Source organism: Megalobrama amblycephala, linkage group LG3, assembly GCF_018812025.1.
Source record: "Megalobrama amblycephala isolate DHTTF-2021 linkage group LG3, ASM1881202v1, whole genome shotgun sequence".
Taxonomy (NCBI): domain Eukaryota; kingdom Metazoa; phylum Chordata; class Actinopteri; order Cypriniformes; family Xenocyprididae; genus Megalobrama; species Megalobrama amblycephala.
The window spans coordinates 55,866,425-55,883,810 of NC_063046.1; the positions used below are offsets into that span (position 1 = coordinate 55,866,425).

Genomic DNA, 17,386 nt, shown 5'->3' on the forward strand with positions numbered 1-17,386 from the left:
CAACAAAATGAGTTGTTCAGCAGTAAACTGTACTAACTGACCTACAGGATCTGATGGATCACTGAACTTTTTTCTGTAACATTAAATGTGGGCGTTATAAGCTAATTAATAAATGTTATTAGTTAAGATAACACACCTAATGTTAACCATGTCGGGAAAAAGCAGGTGATCGTTATCTGGCAGTTACTTATTATTTTTATGGGTATAAAATAATAATTAGCAGGACAAAACTAATGATAGCTTACTCTAATTACAGCAATCGATCTCCTGTAACGTTAGTTGAACTTGATTTAAAATGGCAGGACCGTTTCTGGCGATTTAGAGTTGTTTCTAGTGGCATATTATATTGAGTTTATCTACCCCAGACAGCAGGTGACTCCGTGCCGGATCCGTTTTCAAACCGGCAAATCCGCGTTACAGTCACCTCCGTTTCACTGCTCTAAAACGGATCCAGCCCGGTCCCGGTTTCCGTGGGCGGGAACAACAGTCGCAACGCAGATTCGGCCCGTATCCGCGGAAACGAGCGCGCGAATTTTTTTCTGGAGTTTAGAAGAGGAGGCAGACGCAGACGGTGCTCGGTCGGTATCCTACTTCAAAAACATCACCAAAGTAAGTCATACTGTTCTATTAATGAATTAATTTCTTATTAATTATATTGTGTACTCGTTGGCTTAAAGTTTAAACTTAAGGTTTGGAGTTTTTATTGCTTATTAGATCGGTATTGAATCGTAATGTTAGTTAACTCTTATGTTAGCAGAGGGCACGCTAACACGATCCAGAGGATTATAATTATATAAGTTAACTGACGAATTTTAACTGCTTTAATTTTCACTGTTAAAGTATTAACTGCGTGGTAATGCTAGTAATAAGCTAGTGTTAACTTAAGCTAGCTAAGGCCTACCGCAGACCCGTACTTTACAACAAGGGTTCATTTCTTAGTTTATAACATGAACTAACCATTAACATTACATAGTTATTTGTTAATCTTTGTTAACGTTAGCTAATAAAATACAGTTGTCCATTGTTCATGTTACTTCACAGTGCATTAACTAATGTTAACAAATACAACATTAGAATTTAATGTATTTGTAAATGTTGAAATTAACATTAACAATGATTATAATTATAATACATCATTTATTATAATAAATGATGTAGAAGTGGTTCATTCTTAGTTCATGTCAACTAATGCTAACTAATGATATAGTCTCTTCTCCTCACCAAGGCTGCATTTATTTAATCAAACATACAGTAAAAACATTAATATTGTGAAATATTATTAACCTGCATTCTATAGTAAAATATAATTTATTCCTGTGATCAAAGCTGAATTTTCAGCATCATTACTCCAGTCTTCAGTGTCACATGATCCTTCAGAAATCATTCTGATATGATGATTTGATGCTCAAGAAACATTTATGATTATTATCAGTATTCAAAACCGTTGTGTTGCTTTATATTTTTTGTGGAAACAATTATATCATTCAAACATTTGTGGTAAGATTAAAAAAGAGAAATTAATACTTCATCAAGGATACTTTAAATCGATCAAAAGTGACAGTCAACCCTAAATGACGACATTTATAACAAAAAAAAATTCTATTTAGTAAATTTTGTAATTAAACTTAATTCAATTAATTAACATTTTCTAATCATCAAAGAATCCTGAAAAAAGTATCACCATTTCCACAAAAATGTTAAGCAGCACAACCATTTTCAATATTGATAATAATTAGAAATTTTGCATGAGCACCAAATCAGCATATTAAATGATTCTGCTAAATTTAAATTATTATTTAAATTCTTTATATACCTGTTTATCCTTTAACTGATCTACATTACAGATGAGATTTCAATCAGGATTCAGGAGCTTATTAGTCTGGAGGTTGGAGATGTTTACTGCACTTTTTTTTTTTTTTTTTCTCAACAGGAGCTGTAAGGAATAACCAGTCCTCTACCAGTGCAGCGGATTCTTGCCTTTGACTGTGGCGATGGCCAGAAGGAACGTGCCAAAGCCAAAGAGGCCTTAACTGAGGTAAATTTCAGATAGAAGCAGCCTAGTGGCGGGTTGTGTTTCATCACCATACCATTACAATAAGCAATAGTAGCTGACTTCATAAAGAAAAAAGGGACAGTTGAGTTTATATTGTCACATGTTAGTGTATGCCAAGCCCAGTTGCAGCACATTTATTTATATAATACTGAACAGTATTATCTCTACATTTAGAGATTAGTTTCTGTGGACTGGGCTTGTCTTATTTATTATATATATTAACATTATACGAAAAGCATTATATTATTATTTTGAAGACACTTCTTATTTAGTTCAAATTGTACATGAGAAAAGCATAAGGAGAAATTTACAGATTTTTTACTTGGATACAACAGTGAAAAATGTGTATAGGAGAACAGACTTTTATCACAATTATACATACATGAGTGATTTTTTTTTATTCTGGTAATTTTAAAGGATTAGTTCACTTTAAAATCAAATTTTCCTGATAATTTACTCACCCCCATGTCATCCAAGATGTCCATGTCTTTCTTTCTTCAGTGGAAAAGAAATTAAGGTTTTTGATGAAAACATTCCAGGATTATTCTCCTTATAGTGGACTTCAGTGGTTCCAGACAGACTGTATGTCCTACGCCTTCCCTATTCAACTTACAGAAAAAAACGGAATTGGCGCCGCGTTCGTTCCGTAAGTAGAATAGGGAAGGTGTAGGACATACAGCGTAAGCTTTTTAAAGAATAAGGAAAGCAGAAGCACGTACAAGATGATCATTTGTGTTTATAAAGCATATACAGTTGTATTAATTTTTTTTTTTTTTTTTCGAAAATGACAATTGTTTCGCTAGATAAGACTCTTATTCCTCGTCTGGTATCGTTTAAAGCTCTTTGAAGCTGCACTGAAACTGTAATTATGACCTTCAACCGTTTGGAGTCCATTGAAGTCCACTATAAGGAGAAAAATCCTGGAATGTTTTCATCAAAAACCTTAATTTCTTTTCGACTGAAGATAGAAGGACATGAACATCTTGGATGATGTGGGGGTGAGTAAATTATCAGGAAAATTTTACTTGAAAGTGAACTAATCCTTTAATTTGCAGCAGTTGTTTAAAGTTGGTGTTCATTTGTGTGACGTAAATAAGTGTCAACAAAATATCAGCCAAAGCCGAGTGATCAGACCAATAGCACTAGATTGCTTTGGTGTGCTTTAACATAGATTGAGAAGGGGAAATTGAAAGACAAAGTACACAGCCTGTCTGATGTGTCAAAGGCTATGTTCACACTGTCAGTCTAAATACAATTATTGGTGTATCCGATTGGAATCTGATCATGGCATGAGAAAGTGACATAAATCACGCAAAATCTGATCAGATCGGTCAAACTGAAATTGATTTCCAGAAATGACATGTGAATATGATTTCAAACCACATGTGAATGTAGCTCAAAGCAGATTAGTAAAAATTACATGTCATTTCGTGTAATTTTGTTTTGTGGTTCACATTCCAATCGGATATGCACAAAAATCGGATTTGGACTGACAGTCTGAATGAGGCTAACATCTCCACCAACATCAGGGATGACTACACACAGCAATAGTAGAGGCTCATATAGACAAGCCTCACAACCGTCAGATTCTTGATTTACTGGGACAATTACAAGAATAACAGCTTTCTTCTTTTTTTTTTTTTCTGCAGATGCCTCATTGGAATTAAACGGCACATATGAAGTGGTTTGTAATACCATGGTTTTCCGACCTGTCCCGATTGGTTCTTGATGTGTTCATGGTTCATTATATGAAATTATTTTTTGTATGTTTATTTTTTCCCCATTTCTTCTATTTTATTTTTTTTTTTCTTCTTTACTTATACATTAAGAAAGGTCGTGAGATTGTTTAACTGTTTGTGTATCAATGTTTTAAAGTATAGTTCACTGGAAAATGAGAATTTGCTGTTAATTTACTCACCCTCAAGCCATCCATGATGTAGGTGACATTTTTTTTCTTCAGTTGAACAGTAAAGATTTTTAGCGTGGTCCTTGGTGATTCGTATAATGCAAGTCAATGGCTACCGTCACTTTGAGAGTCATTAAAACATATTACAGGCAAAACAAAGTTAATACCTGTGACTGATGCTGACGTTACATTGAGGTCTTATAAAGCGAAACAGACCAATCTTTTTGCTTCATAAGACCTCAATGAATCATCCGGAGCCACAGGTATTCATTTTGTTTTGCCTGTATGTTTTTTTTGACTCTCAAACTGTAGCCATTGATTTTTATATTATACTTTTATATTATACAAATCACCAAGGACCACATTTTCAGCTAAAAATCTTCTTTACTACTTTACAAGTCTAATACTTTAATATATCTCCGATTGTATTCATCAGAAAGTCATATACACCTAGGATGGCTTGAGGGTGAGTAAAGCTTGGGGTAATTTTCATTGAAAGTGAACTAATCCTTTAAAGGGATAGTTCACCCAAAAATGAAAATTAATTACTCATCTCATTTTGTTCCAAACTCGTAAGACTTTCTTTCATCTTTGGAACTCAAATGAAGATCTTTTTGATGAAATCTGAAAGATTTCTGTCTCTGTGCTGACAGCTACACAACTACCACTTCTACACTTCTATGAATTTCAACTACAAAGTTCATAAAGAGATCACCAAACTAATCCATATAAATTGAGTTTGAATTGTCTCAAATTTGGATTAAACGATCACTTTATATGATGAACAAACCTCTTGCTGATGATCAAGCGTGTTGTGTAACACGAGAATGAACTTTATTGGTTCTCGCACATCAGTGAACATGCTTGAGCTTCCCTTTACCACAACTGATGTGTCAGTTTATAAATGCTGTGAATAAAATCCTAAATTCAATCCATTCATCAAATCAAGCGCTTGTGTCTCTTCAGAAAATTTTGGACTAAAGCGCTCGATTTATATGGATTAGTTTTACAATCTCTTTATGAACTTTTTGAGCATTAGAGTGGTAGTTGCATAGCTGTCAACAGAGGAACAGAAAGCTCTTGTATTTCATCAGAAAGATCTTAATTTGTGTCCTGAAGATGAATGAAAGTCTTACGGTTGCAGAACAAAATGAGAGTGTAAATAATGACAGAATGTTTTATTTTGGAGTGAACTAACAGTTTAATGGCAAGTAGAGACACTTAAGTGTTTTATATAAACTTTTAGTACTTGTGCAAAAATGATCAAAATAAAAAGAAAAGATCCACTGTTTTGCATTTTGTGTATTTGTTTTAATATGCCTATTAAATAGAAGATGGATCAAAAGATAAAGCCCTTGATTATGTCAAATTTACTCTGTTCAATTGTATTTTGAATGTATGTTTACTGTAAAGTAGTTGCTGCTGAGGTAGTGCTAACAATAGATTATAAAGTGGTATTTTAGTGTAAAAGTTTTCAGTACATTAATTGTCTATAAATCTAAATCAGTACTTTAAACTTTGTATTGCCTAAGTATTTAATGTTAAAACTTAACAGAAAAAATATCAGACAATAAGATATTTAATATTTATGAGAACATTCTTGAAATTCTAGATATGTATACTATTTAGAGAGGGGGAGGGGGGAGGGGGTACTGTATACAAAATGAGCTGGCCCTGATCCGGCATGGTTCTGGGCCAGATCCAGAACAGAGCTGGACCAGATCTGGCCCACATCTGGGCCAAATCGGCATACAGGAATCCACATCTGGTCCGGAGCTGGCCCAGTGCTGGTCCAGATGAGGAAAAACGGATCCGTGCCGGTATTGGCCCGTTGTGCCAAAAGACACCGGCCCAGGTCCGTTTCACGGATCTGGCCCAGATCTTAAGAAGTGTCTGGGCCAGATCTGGGCCAGATGATTTTTGCTATCTGGGACTGAATTTGCTGTTTCAAAAATATTATTGCTCTAGAAACAGAATAGCCTATTATTTTATAGGTAGACTTTTAAATTGTGTATAATTTTTATAGTCTATTTAAAATACATGAATGATGACGCAGTCGCCTGGGCGGAAGTTTGATATCGCGACTCCGCCTCCGGCTCCACGACGATTCCTTCTGCGCATGCCCAGGCTCCAAACTTTTTTTTTTCTGACGTATTGCGTACAGCGCCCATTCATCAGCCCATTTTGGCTTCAGTTCAATACAATGGAAGGAAGCGGCGTCGCGTCGTCCATCTTTTTTTACAGTCTATGTTCTAGAATCAGTATTGATGTACAGCGTACATCTGTGTCTCGACTACCACTAACGGTAACTGGCCACAGACTGGATAACATTATTATAAAAATCCGGTTTAACATTATGAAAAATATCTTTACATTTGTTAATACTGAGTGCAACCACCTTAAACATCACAATAGCGCCACATTGAGACTTAACCTGGACTAACAATAGCCTAACAAAAAGCCTTCAATATTAACTTTGGACATTTTTTGCTGAAACCATATTTTAATTACGTACGCTAATATAACAGCGTAAGTTAACGTTAATATTTAATTTGCTTCGAGGTCCTGATTGGATTGCTTTATTGATTCCGAATCACTGGTTCATATTCAATTGCAACATATTTAACGTTACATCTCATTTTAAATTTCAAAGATAAATATTAGTATATGTCAACATTATAACTTAGCCTATCATTTTAAGATGAAAATGATAAATACCTGCCACAATAAGTCTTTATGAAAACTATGCACCCACTGCGCAAACATATTTGCATCACTGACAGACGTTGTTTGTAAAAAAAAAAAAAAAAAAGAAGAAGAAGAAAAACAACTCATGTCCACTTTTCATTTCAAGTGCCTAAAATTAATTAACGTTAATTACTCACCTGAAACCTGTTTCTCCCCGCTCCAAGTCCAAAATGGCAGCAAGAAAACGTGGAGATGCTGATAATGAGAAGGGAAACCCCGTAGATGCATGCGCGCGCAATTCAATTAAAAATGTTTGTTCATTCAACTTGGTTAATGATGTTGCTATAACATTTTGCAAAATATTGTTGGACTAACATGCATTTTTACATAGACTCACAATATTCACAATTCATATTATCTGTAACTAAAAAAAACTCTTTGCTGAACAAAGGGTTTTATTTTTTACAGTGCAGAGGTTTCAAGGTGGAGTCCACGCCGGCTCAGTCAGGGTCCGGTGCTCTTGAGGCTCGATGGAGTAAAGTAATTGCAGGTTCAGATAATAGTCTTATGTAAAAAGTAATTTCACTCTGAGTCTTGTTTAGAAAAGTTTACGAATCGCCAAATACAATGGCTTCGGTTTAATAACAAGATACAGAAATAAAAAATTACAAAGAACATAAAAGCAAGTAAAGTCTTCACCCGGGGTGTGGCAATTTTCTGTTGTACAACTTCCAATATATATAGTCTAATCACATCCTCCTTCCTGACTTGAAAACATCTTGTTTGTCAAAGTACAAGATGCAGAGGTCATCTACAGGTTGCACACGTGCAGCACGTCTTAGCACATTTTCTAACTTGAACTCAACAACTTTTACACTAGATATTATAGTTCTACAAAAAGGCATATAGCCTGCATTAAAAATACACATTTCGGTTAACTTGTGGTAAAAAGCATACGTTAGCTTTGCATTAGTTCCTCTTAATACTTCTCCTTTCTACAACTGAAGCATTCATTGTGGTTAGCTCTGCTTAACACTTCTAAGAAAATAAGAAAATGTAGAAGAAACAAAAATACATATTGGCCATTTTAAATGTTAACCTTTTTGACCATCAGACTCAATCGGCGCTGAAGCTTTTGTATTCAAAGCTGCAACCTCGTTTTTAATCTGTTCCAAGTCACACATAAAAGTATTCAACATACATGATTGTTTAATAAGCATGATCAATCTCAAATTAATTCTTTGCTGTTGTCTCAATAATTTAAGCATTTCTTTGGCCTTCGGATCCATCTTCATCCCTTCCACTCTCGTGGTTCTTCTTCTCTTCCTCATCTTGTTTCTTCTTGATTTCATCTTGTTCTTTTTGCAAACCTTGAGTGATCAAATTGACCATATCAACTCTAGGTTTCCCCTGATGAATTAGTTCTTTTGATAGGAAATTTTCAGTACAGTTCATACTTGTTAGAGCTGTTTCCACAACAGTACACAGATACAGTCTCAGCATTCTAACTTTGCTTTCACTATACAACCGATCTACTGTTTTGGACAATTCAGTGTGCATCTGAAAGCACTCAATATCAGTTGTATAGAGTGACAATTTTTTTGTTGTTTCTTTGAATAGTCATTTGGAAATAACAGACTTTCAGCCTCAGATTTTAAATCTTTCACTGTTTTGTTTGTCAACACAGAGATGTCTTCCTCCACCATTTATTGCTTTCACTTGTTTGAACCACTGCTCTTTCTCATCAAAATCCATCCATCCTAGCTCAGTCCATCTCTGTTTCTTTTTGGCACTTGTGTTTCCTACCCATGAAAAACTTTTCTTTGCAGGTACACTGTCATTCCCAGAAGACAGTGTGCAATGTGCAAGTGATGTTTAAATAGTTAACTCATTCATTCACACTGCAAAAATGCTTTTCTTACTGAGTATTTTTCATCCTATTTCAAGTACAAATATCTAAAAATTCTTAAATCAAGATGGATTTTCTATATAAGAAAATTATATAATAGGGTGACCATATTTTGATTACCGAAAACCAGGACACTCGCCCCGGCAATGAGATACTCAAATGATACTCGAAGTTTACTCAAAGATGCCTTATAATTTCAATACATTTAAAGTATGCCGCCTCTGTATGGATAGAAAATTGTTATATTACAAAATACTATCTATAACGAAAGACACAAATTCTCAGAGGTTACTCAACATGTTTTATTATGACAAGTTTCAAAAATAACGAATGAAATAATGATAGAAATAATGTCTCTTCTGTATTAGAAAAATAAATAAATAATAACTAAAAATACCTCTGTTATATTAGCAATCCAAATTTAACAAAAATAGCTCTCACAAATTTACAAAAACTAACTAACAAAAAATATCTATATCTTTAGTTTTCTTCTTCATCCTCATTTTCCTCTTCATCCTGTTTTTCTTCCTCATCCTCCTTGTTTGCCCATCTATATTTTGCTGTAGAGCTGATCTTTCCCAGCAGTTTTTTGTTGCTTAACAAATAAGCATGAAAGTTATAAAGAAATTTATATAGGCCTGTCAGCTGTTACATCGCAAGGTACAAAGGAAGAGCACAACGAGCTGAACTCATTGTAGACGATAGCTGAAGGTTGCTCTGCTGTTACACAAAGTATCTGTTATTCAGTTGCAGACGACTGCACAAATCATGCATCAGGTCCGTAGCCAGCCTATTGAAAGGGGGGGTTCTTTTTTTCAAAAAGTGGACCTTTTTGCAGTTTTTCTCCTCCTTTTGTATTTAATTATGAGGTTCAAATACTTCATTTTGGTGACCTTTTATGCACTAATTTGTGCTGGATTAGCTTGTCTGCTGGTATCTTAACGAGCACGCTTTTTGATGCTCCTAAAATATATTTACTGCATTGTTGTCAAATTGCTTCCTCATGTACCACCTTTGTCAGTCCATACACAGTTCATAAGTTTAAAGACCACAGTAACAACAGAATAGATTTAATGAACTTTACTGAAATATTAATAACAATTCTTCTCATCATCATTTTTTGACTCTCTGTCAATGCCTCTTTGCATTTCCATTGGCTCCAATCTGCCGGTATTGGCCAATCACAAAAGTCAATATTGCACAGTCAATGTCACTGAATATCCCACTATATTTTATTATTAGAATTATGCTATGTTTATATGGCTATTATATTGTAGACTAATGAGTGGATAAAATATAGAAATCATTTTAATTAAAAAAAAATGAGACCAAAATTAAGTGACTAGATCAATGAAAAAATTTGTTCTCTTGTAAACAATTTTGTGCTATAAAAGTAAGTTATTTATTGGTGATGGTAGGGCAATAATTTATTAGTGGGATCCTGCATCTGTATTTGTGGTGCTAATGGTCACTCTTTGATTTGTTAACCAATCCAGAATGCAAACACACCACTTCATTATAGATAAAAATAACAAATGAATAAAAATATATAATCATAAGCTGACCAATAAATAAATAAGTAAACTAGGTGAGTATATAATTCAGCAGCAAAAAGTATTCTAGCCTAATTCTTGGGGGAAAAAAAAAAAAAAAACTTTGCACAGTAATTTTATAAATCCAAATGTTAATTTAAAAAAGTTAATAAAAAAGTTTAAAATGACTATTTGTATTCTTATGAAATGGAAAAAAACGATTTATATATGTAAATAATTCTATGTATATTATTTTAAGATTAAAAGACGCTTATTTTAAATGTATTGTGCAGTTTTTTAATGGGGCAACAAGATATGATAGATATGACAGAACAAAATAGGCTATTAATAATCTTTCAGTGTGCAAAACAATGATAATATGAAACACTTCAAAACAGCAGCAAAAAAAAACAAAACAAAAAAAACGCTAATGCGCATCCCGGGAGCAGAATGATGCGCTTGAAGCAGTATCGAGTCAGAGCGCGCAGTTGCGCTGCGCATTGAAAAGTTCATGGCACAAAGAGAATCCCTGTGTATATCTGACTGTATCTAACAGTTTATTAATCATATGTTTAAATTCCAGTTATTGTGCATGTGACGCCAATTCATAGTCCTTGTGTTGTGCGATCTAACAGACATCCTGTAGCCAATATCATGACATCGTTCAGAAACAACAATAAACTCCAGCAAGATAAAGTCATTTTATGCAAATCCACAGCCCTTTATCTACATATCAAGTATTATAATGGGAATATATCATATTGGAGAGTTTTACCGTGCAGACTGCCATTACCGAACGCGATGCGCTGTTTGAGTGCTGAATGATTGACAGAGGGAGACGAGTTTCTGACCGTGAACTTAACGATGTAATGCTGCGTTCCAGGCAGGTTTTTGAGCCCCTAACGCCTGTTTCACACATAATCCGTCTGCAGTGCGTATGTGTTGCTGAAGCAGGAAGCGGCCATTGTGCTTTCACACAGCACACGTTTGCAGTGCGCTACGAGACTGTTCAAGTTTAATATTTACTAAAATGAAAATTCATAAAAATTGTAACGTGTACTCCAGATTTATATTTATACATTATGTACACTTTCAACATATTTATTTAGATGTACATTGATACATTAAGATGTTTTATAACTACTTCACGGTCTGCCCTATATAAATGACATGTAGCATACTAATTAGACATACAAATGTATGTACAACGAGCTATTTAATGCGTAAACTTAAATGTATACACCTACATGCTAATGACATTTAGCTGCCCCCCCCCCCAAAAAAAAGATAGCAACACTACTGTATTCACGAACAACATATAGGCTTTACAGCAATAATATGTTTGTAATCATTTTGAAAAACCATAAACATAAATAACGTAATGTTAGCCTATATTCATTACGCTTATATATTGACAGTTGCTGGAGTAGTTTAGTACACGTAAACATGACACAAAGATTTGAAAACTTACTGTCGACACCAACAGCCGACGAAACTGCTTCACATGCCTTTTCCTTCGCATTCAAATCTTTGTACAATACATTCTGCGGGTCATACAGTCATCCATGTCACCTTGTTTTTGAATAGGTTGGTTTAGGTCCGCCTGTCACGTCATTGCCTGCTGGGATGCGAGTTTCCCTCCAACGATGGGGAAAAACATATCTGATCGCATTATGCAAGTAAACACTGTTCATTTTTTTAAAAATAAAATAATTGTTTTAAAATGATACAACTGAACTGTGAAATTGAAATGTTTCCTTTTGGCATGAATATAGCTTGTTGCTGGCATGGCGTTAAATCATAAAAAAATAAAAATAAAAATAAAAATTATTTATGTAATGGTGTGGAAATTTTAATTTTTCATATGCTTTAACCTGTATTCTTGTGAAATATGATGCTTATGGAACATGATATGATGCTGGCTTCATTGGTAATGTTTAACAGTGTTAACATAGATGCTAGAAATAGAAAGAGCAAGATATGGTATGGGGACATGCAAGATGTATGTTAAAAACATGTCTGTGCTAACAATGTGTGGAAAGTTACAGCCACTAAGAGATGTTCCAAATATGGTAAAAGGTTAGAGGCTTCGGCCTTGGAGGTTAGAGATATAAAAGTGAGGGGAAACTTTCGTTCTTGGTCTTACACTCTGCAGCTACTTGTGTTTCTGTATGACCTGTCTGACCTTTCTTGCAAGAAATAAAAGCTTTAAAGACAATTGGACCTGTTTGTCTCTTATGCAGTAGAGTCGGAGTTGATTTGTTTGCCACAACAATTGGTGTCAGGAAGTGGGATTCCATGGATATGCCTTTTGGACCCGAGAGCGGACGGTGACTGATCATCCTGGACTTAATAGTAGTCTCAGCCCTACCCCGAATAGATTAAGGGATGAGGGGCCGACCGCCAGGGTCCAGAGGGGGACACCACTGGAATGAGAAAACGAACCCAGGTGGCTACACGACTCTCTGGTAAGAGATAAATTTAAATTTTATGGGGAATTAAGACTAAGTGTGATTTGGTAAAGTTTGGAAGATTAGGAAACAGGAAAAATTGAAAAATTTGTGATTTAAGTGATTTAAATATGAGTTTATGTGGGTAAAATAAGTTTTTGAATAGAAAAAGTGAAAAAAGGGGAATTTATGATTTGAAAATTATAATTAGGAAACAGGACAAACCATTGTGGCGACTCTGACTGACTCTGTGGTCGTGGTCCGGGGGGTTTTGGGAATTGAGGTAGGCTGCTGTAGAAAATTTCCGGGGAGAAATTTTGAGCTGTACTAGGTGAGCTGGAGCAATCTGTGGGAAAGGAAATCCCGAGAGGCAGACCGCGCCAGGCTTTATGACGTATCTTTTTTTAACATCATAAAAAAGAAGCAGTGCGATCAAGAGGTTCCTAAAACTGACCACGTTTGGGTAGTAAGAGCGCTTTCCAAGGTGGAAGATTTGCAATCGGCGATACCTGTTACTGATTTTAGGGTAAACAATCGGCGATACCTGTTACCGATTTTGGGGTAATAAATCTAGGCTGGATCACACTGAAACAAATTTTGGGATTGAGCCCAACTACAGACGAGGTTGCTGTAGTTTATAAATTTGTGAAGGTGTGACAGTCTGAGCGCTCGAGTCTATAGTGATCTGAGCAGTGAGGCTCAACCCGTCCAATTTTGGGATAAAAATTGGATCTGGAGGAGACGTCCACCAGATTATTAGGTGCGCGCCGAAAGGAAAGCCATGGGAGTCAGAAAAGGAGGATCAAAATGGGGAATCCCAGAGCAAGCTTGCAAAAAGTGTGTGTCTAGGGGACATTGATAAATTAAGTATCACAATTTCCCAGCAGAAGGGACATTAAGTGTAACTCGGCTCACAATGATAAAAGCGGATGTAGAGGCAGGAAATCAGGTGAAAGCAGGCTGTTGGAAAAGAAAACGTGTGTGTAAACTGCGCTCAGACAGTGAACTGCTGGTTGCAGGAAGCAGAAAAGAGAGAGCGGAGCGCTCTGCAGAAACAGTTAGTGCAACCGGTAGAGGAGGAAGTGCAGGATAAAGAAAAAAAACCTGAAGAAAAACAGAAAAAATATAAAACACGATAAAAATGAAGGAAAAGTTAGTTAAGTATTGTGATTTCCCAGAAGAGGGAACGTTGAGTGGTCATAAGACTTAAGGTCGTAAGGGAAAGAGTTGAAGAGAATTGCGATTTGGGGATGTTGTGTTTGTGTGAGCGCGGTGTGTGTGTGAAATGTAAGCAGACTAGAGATTGTAGGCTAGAGGAAGCAGACAGAAGGGAAAGAAGGTTAATGCAGAAAGAATTGGCATGTAGGGAAGAAGAAAGAATTGGCATGTAGGGAAGGAGGATAGAATGTAACACAAAAAAGTTTTGTTTATTCATCCATTAAATGGATGCATGACATTAGATGTCTAGAGAACTACATTTTATATAAGAATGGTTGAAGGAGAAAGCAGCTATAAGGCTGTCAGTCCAACCTAGTAGTAGAAGTTGGTTAAAATAATATTGTGGTTCTGCAAAACAGTAGAAACCATATTGATGATGTGTTTTGCATCTGAAAACTAACTATTTGATAGTGAGATAAGTGGCAATGATGAAGGGAAATATAGCAGGAGAAAATTAATTTTATGAAAGTGAAAATGAAAATTCTAAAAAAATGTTTCACTTTGGGGAAAAAAAAAAAAAAAGTTGAACAGTCTCAAGTATGTTTTTATGTGATGAGCGCATCGCTATCACAATGTAAAATGACTAAAATGATTTTGGACCTTTATTGTCTAAATGTTTGGTTTTTGATGGTCAAAAGTTAAATGGCAGGAAAAATGAGACTGCCAGTTGTAACAAAGACTCAACCTGACTGGAAAATTGTAACCTCTAATTTCCATGATGTGTGAGTAAAAGACAAATATAAACAGTTGTTTATTTGGAAATTAATGTCATTTCTGGCAAAGTCTTAAGCTAGGCCAGAGTCAAAAGACAGTAGATAAAGTTTGATGTTAAAAGTTATAAAAGGCAGAGTACCAGTCCTGAAATCCTCAGTCTCTCTCATTCAAAGTCAGCTAAAAGCTGCTATCTGAGCTTGTGTCATAAGTGATAACAAGCTATTTATAGTGAAGCACAGTGTCTCAGCTGAAAATCATGGACACAGAGATGTTAAAAGAAATGATTGCCATGAAGAGGGAAATTAACGGTTAAATTTGTTAAAGGGAAACTCAATGAGTGTAAAGAGGTCTTTAAATTAGTAATATAGACCTTGAATGATGTAAGTGACTATTTTGATGAATTTCTTCTATGACCAGTAACTTTTTGTCTGATCTTTGTCACCACCATGTGCAGGGCCGATGGCTCCAGTTACAGATGTGATAAAACACTACACTGAATGGACAGTTGTGAATTAAATTCACAGAGTATCGTCTCAGCACTGATATGCTGCTGCTGAGAGAATGCACAGTCTAATGGTTTTAGTGATTAAATACTGCTGTTATTAACCTGTCTCCATGTTTTAACACTATTAGGCAATCCAATGGCTCTGGTGGCTCTTGAATGCAACTTCCCTAAGCTCCAGAAAACACCTGATTTTGGTGAAGAAAACTGTCAAAGATCTGGAATGGGAAAGAGCGGGTACCAGTGTGCACGAGGTGATTTCTCAAAGACGGGTAAGATCCTCTTTGGCCAGACGAGGACAACCTAAGGCAGGGGGTCACGCCGCCACTGGGCACCTACCCTGATGGGAGGTGTTTATGTGAGATGGGTATGAGAGTTGAGCAGGATGTCTGTGAGGCCAGCAGCATCATGAAGGGGGATGACCTGTGAGAAGGACAGCAGTCTGACCCAAAAATGCTCCTCTATACCACTCACCAGAAACCGCGTTCCTGAGAGGGCTTGTTTTTCATTGTGACAAGCAACTATGCCAGGGGACAAGACCCTGAGGAAAAAGAGTATTGATATAGAGCTGATGGGAATGAGCTTTCAAGAGCCGACTGAGAACATGAGGTGATTGTCTGTAAGTTCTGGGGAGACCAGAGTAACATTTAGTAACATGATGTTGGTTGCCCTGTTGGCAAGAACTGTATAGAAGTTTAGGATTCAGCAGGATGATGAATCCCTGAATTCATGAGGCTGTGTGATTTTGAACTAATGTGTTTCTATCATAGTTTTTACTCCTGCAGGTCATTAGACATGGCAGAGGATAATTCCAAGGCAATGGTGGTGTTAAAGATGAAGACTGATTTTGCAGATTCAAGAGAAAGTTAAGTGCATTCAGCATTTAAACTAAAGATACCCTCAGAAAAGGCAACTGGCATAACATATTTTAGATGGTGGTAATGTTTTCTTTAATTGAAAGTTAAAACATTTACATTTGACCAAGGGTTATGTATAGTAATTTGATGTTAAATTCGGTCTAAGTTACAGTCTTGAGAGGCTGCTGAATTGATTATTTGTGCAGTAAGAGAGAGAGACAGCTGGGGTAGGGGCAAGGATACTCTGTCTGTCTGTTATCAGTCTGCTAAAGTTTAAACAAAACAAAGCAATGAGACTGGAACCAAAACAACCCAGCTGACTTTTGTGAAAAATAATTATAGTGAACAGATATGCTTTGAGACTGAATAAAAGATCATGTAAGAAGCTAAGTAAAGATCTACAGAACAAATGGGAAGTTTAAAGATATGCTTTTAGATTTAACACCAAAAGCAACTTTGAAAGTGAGCAGTTTATAGTCATGTGTGTCTAGTGTGAGTGAGTGTGAGAGTGACCTGACTTTATGTTTTGTATGTGTTAGTTTGGGGAAAATCCATAGAGAGTGTAAATGTCATTAACTAGTGTGAATGAGTGTTTATCGTTACAGATGGGTTAAGTGAAACGAGAAATTTGGAGGAGCAGATATTTTGATTGAATCTGATGAAAAGACGATACAGAACATGGGACGAGCGTTAAGTGGATTGTTTATCCAGCTCTGTCTACTAATGGTAATTATGACTACTTTTGTCATTTATGATATTGATTTGAATTACTCTCTGGATCAGTAAGTTTAAGTATTTATGGAAAATTGGAATTGTGAAATTGAAGATTGCCGTCCACGAGTTAAAACCCCTTGTCTAAAATTCAACTTGGGGTCTGAATTTAAACACTGTCAGCTATGTGTGATCACAATGCTAAATGTAAAAATGTAGACTTGGCGGCAGAGAAACAGTGACACACTGGCAGTAAACAAGATTATCCAATGAGCCCAGTAACCTTCATAGAACGAAGGATGATGAGAAGAAAGATCATTGTTGTTTGACAATCCTTGATCAAGTCTGTACATCATGACTTGACCTGCTAGATAAACCATTTGATAACTGTGAGGACGTGTTGTTTGTCGATTGCTCTGTCTTCAGAGACAAAACAATAGACCGGAATAGCGAAGGATAAGTTGTGACCATGGAATGTGAAGTGTTGGTTTCAGGGCTACTGTCCTCTATTTGGCATAAGCAGATGAGTTTTGACCCTCACTGGAGGGGGTAGACTGACTGAAAGAACTGTAATATCAATTGAAAAACAGAGTAAAGACAAATCATTCAACAGTAAACAATTGTGCTTCAGAAGTCCACCCAGCATTGGCTGAGGTACATGCTAAATTTTGAGCTAAACATAAGAATAAAGTGGTCCGGTTTGTCAGAGAAGTGTGTTGAGACTGCAGACTGGAGTCTCAAGAAAAGAGTGACAATGTGAGTTATAGTGAGAAGTTAGGAGCTTTTATGACAGAATACAAGGGAGAAGTCAAGGTGGAAAGAATTGTGATTATCTATAAAAGTGCT

At 35.9% G+C, this 17,386-nt stretch overlaps 1 long non-coding RNA gene across 1 annotated transcript; it reads left to right on the top strand.

The window, feature by feature from the left end:
- Positions 1-254: 254 nt before the first annotated feature.
- On the top strand, positions 255-4,144 carry LOC125265737. The gene is made up of 3 exons (XR_007184345.1): positions 255-609; positions 1,931-2,035; positions 3,703-4,144. It is a non-coding gene; the product is annotated as an uncharacterized LOC125265737 (long non-coding RNA).
- Positions 4,145-17,386: the final 13,242 nt, after the last annotated feature.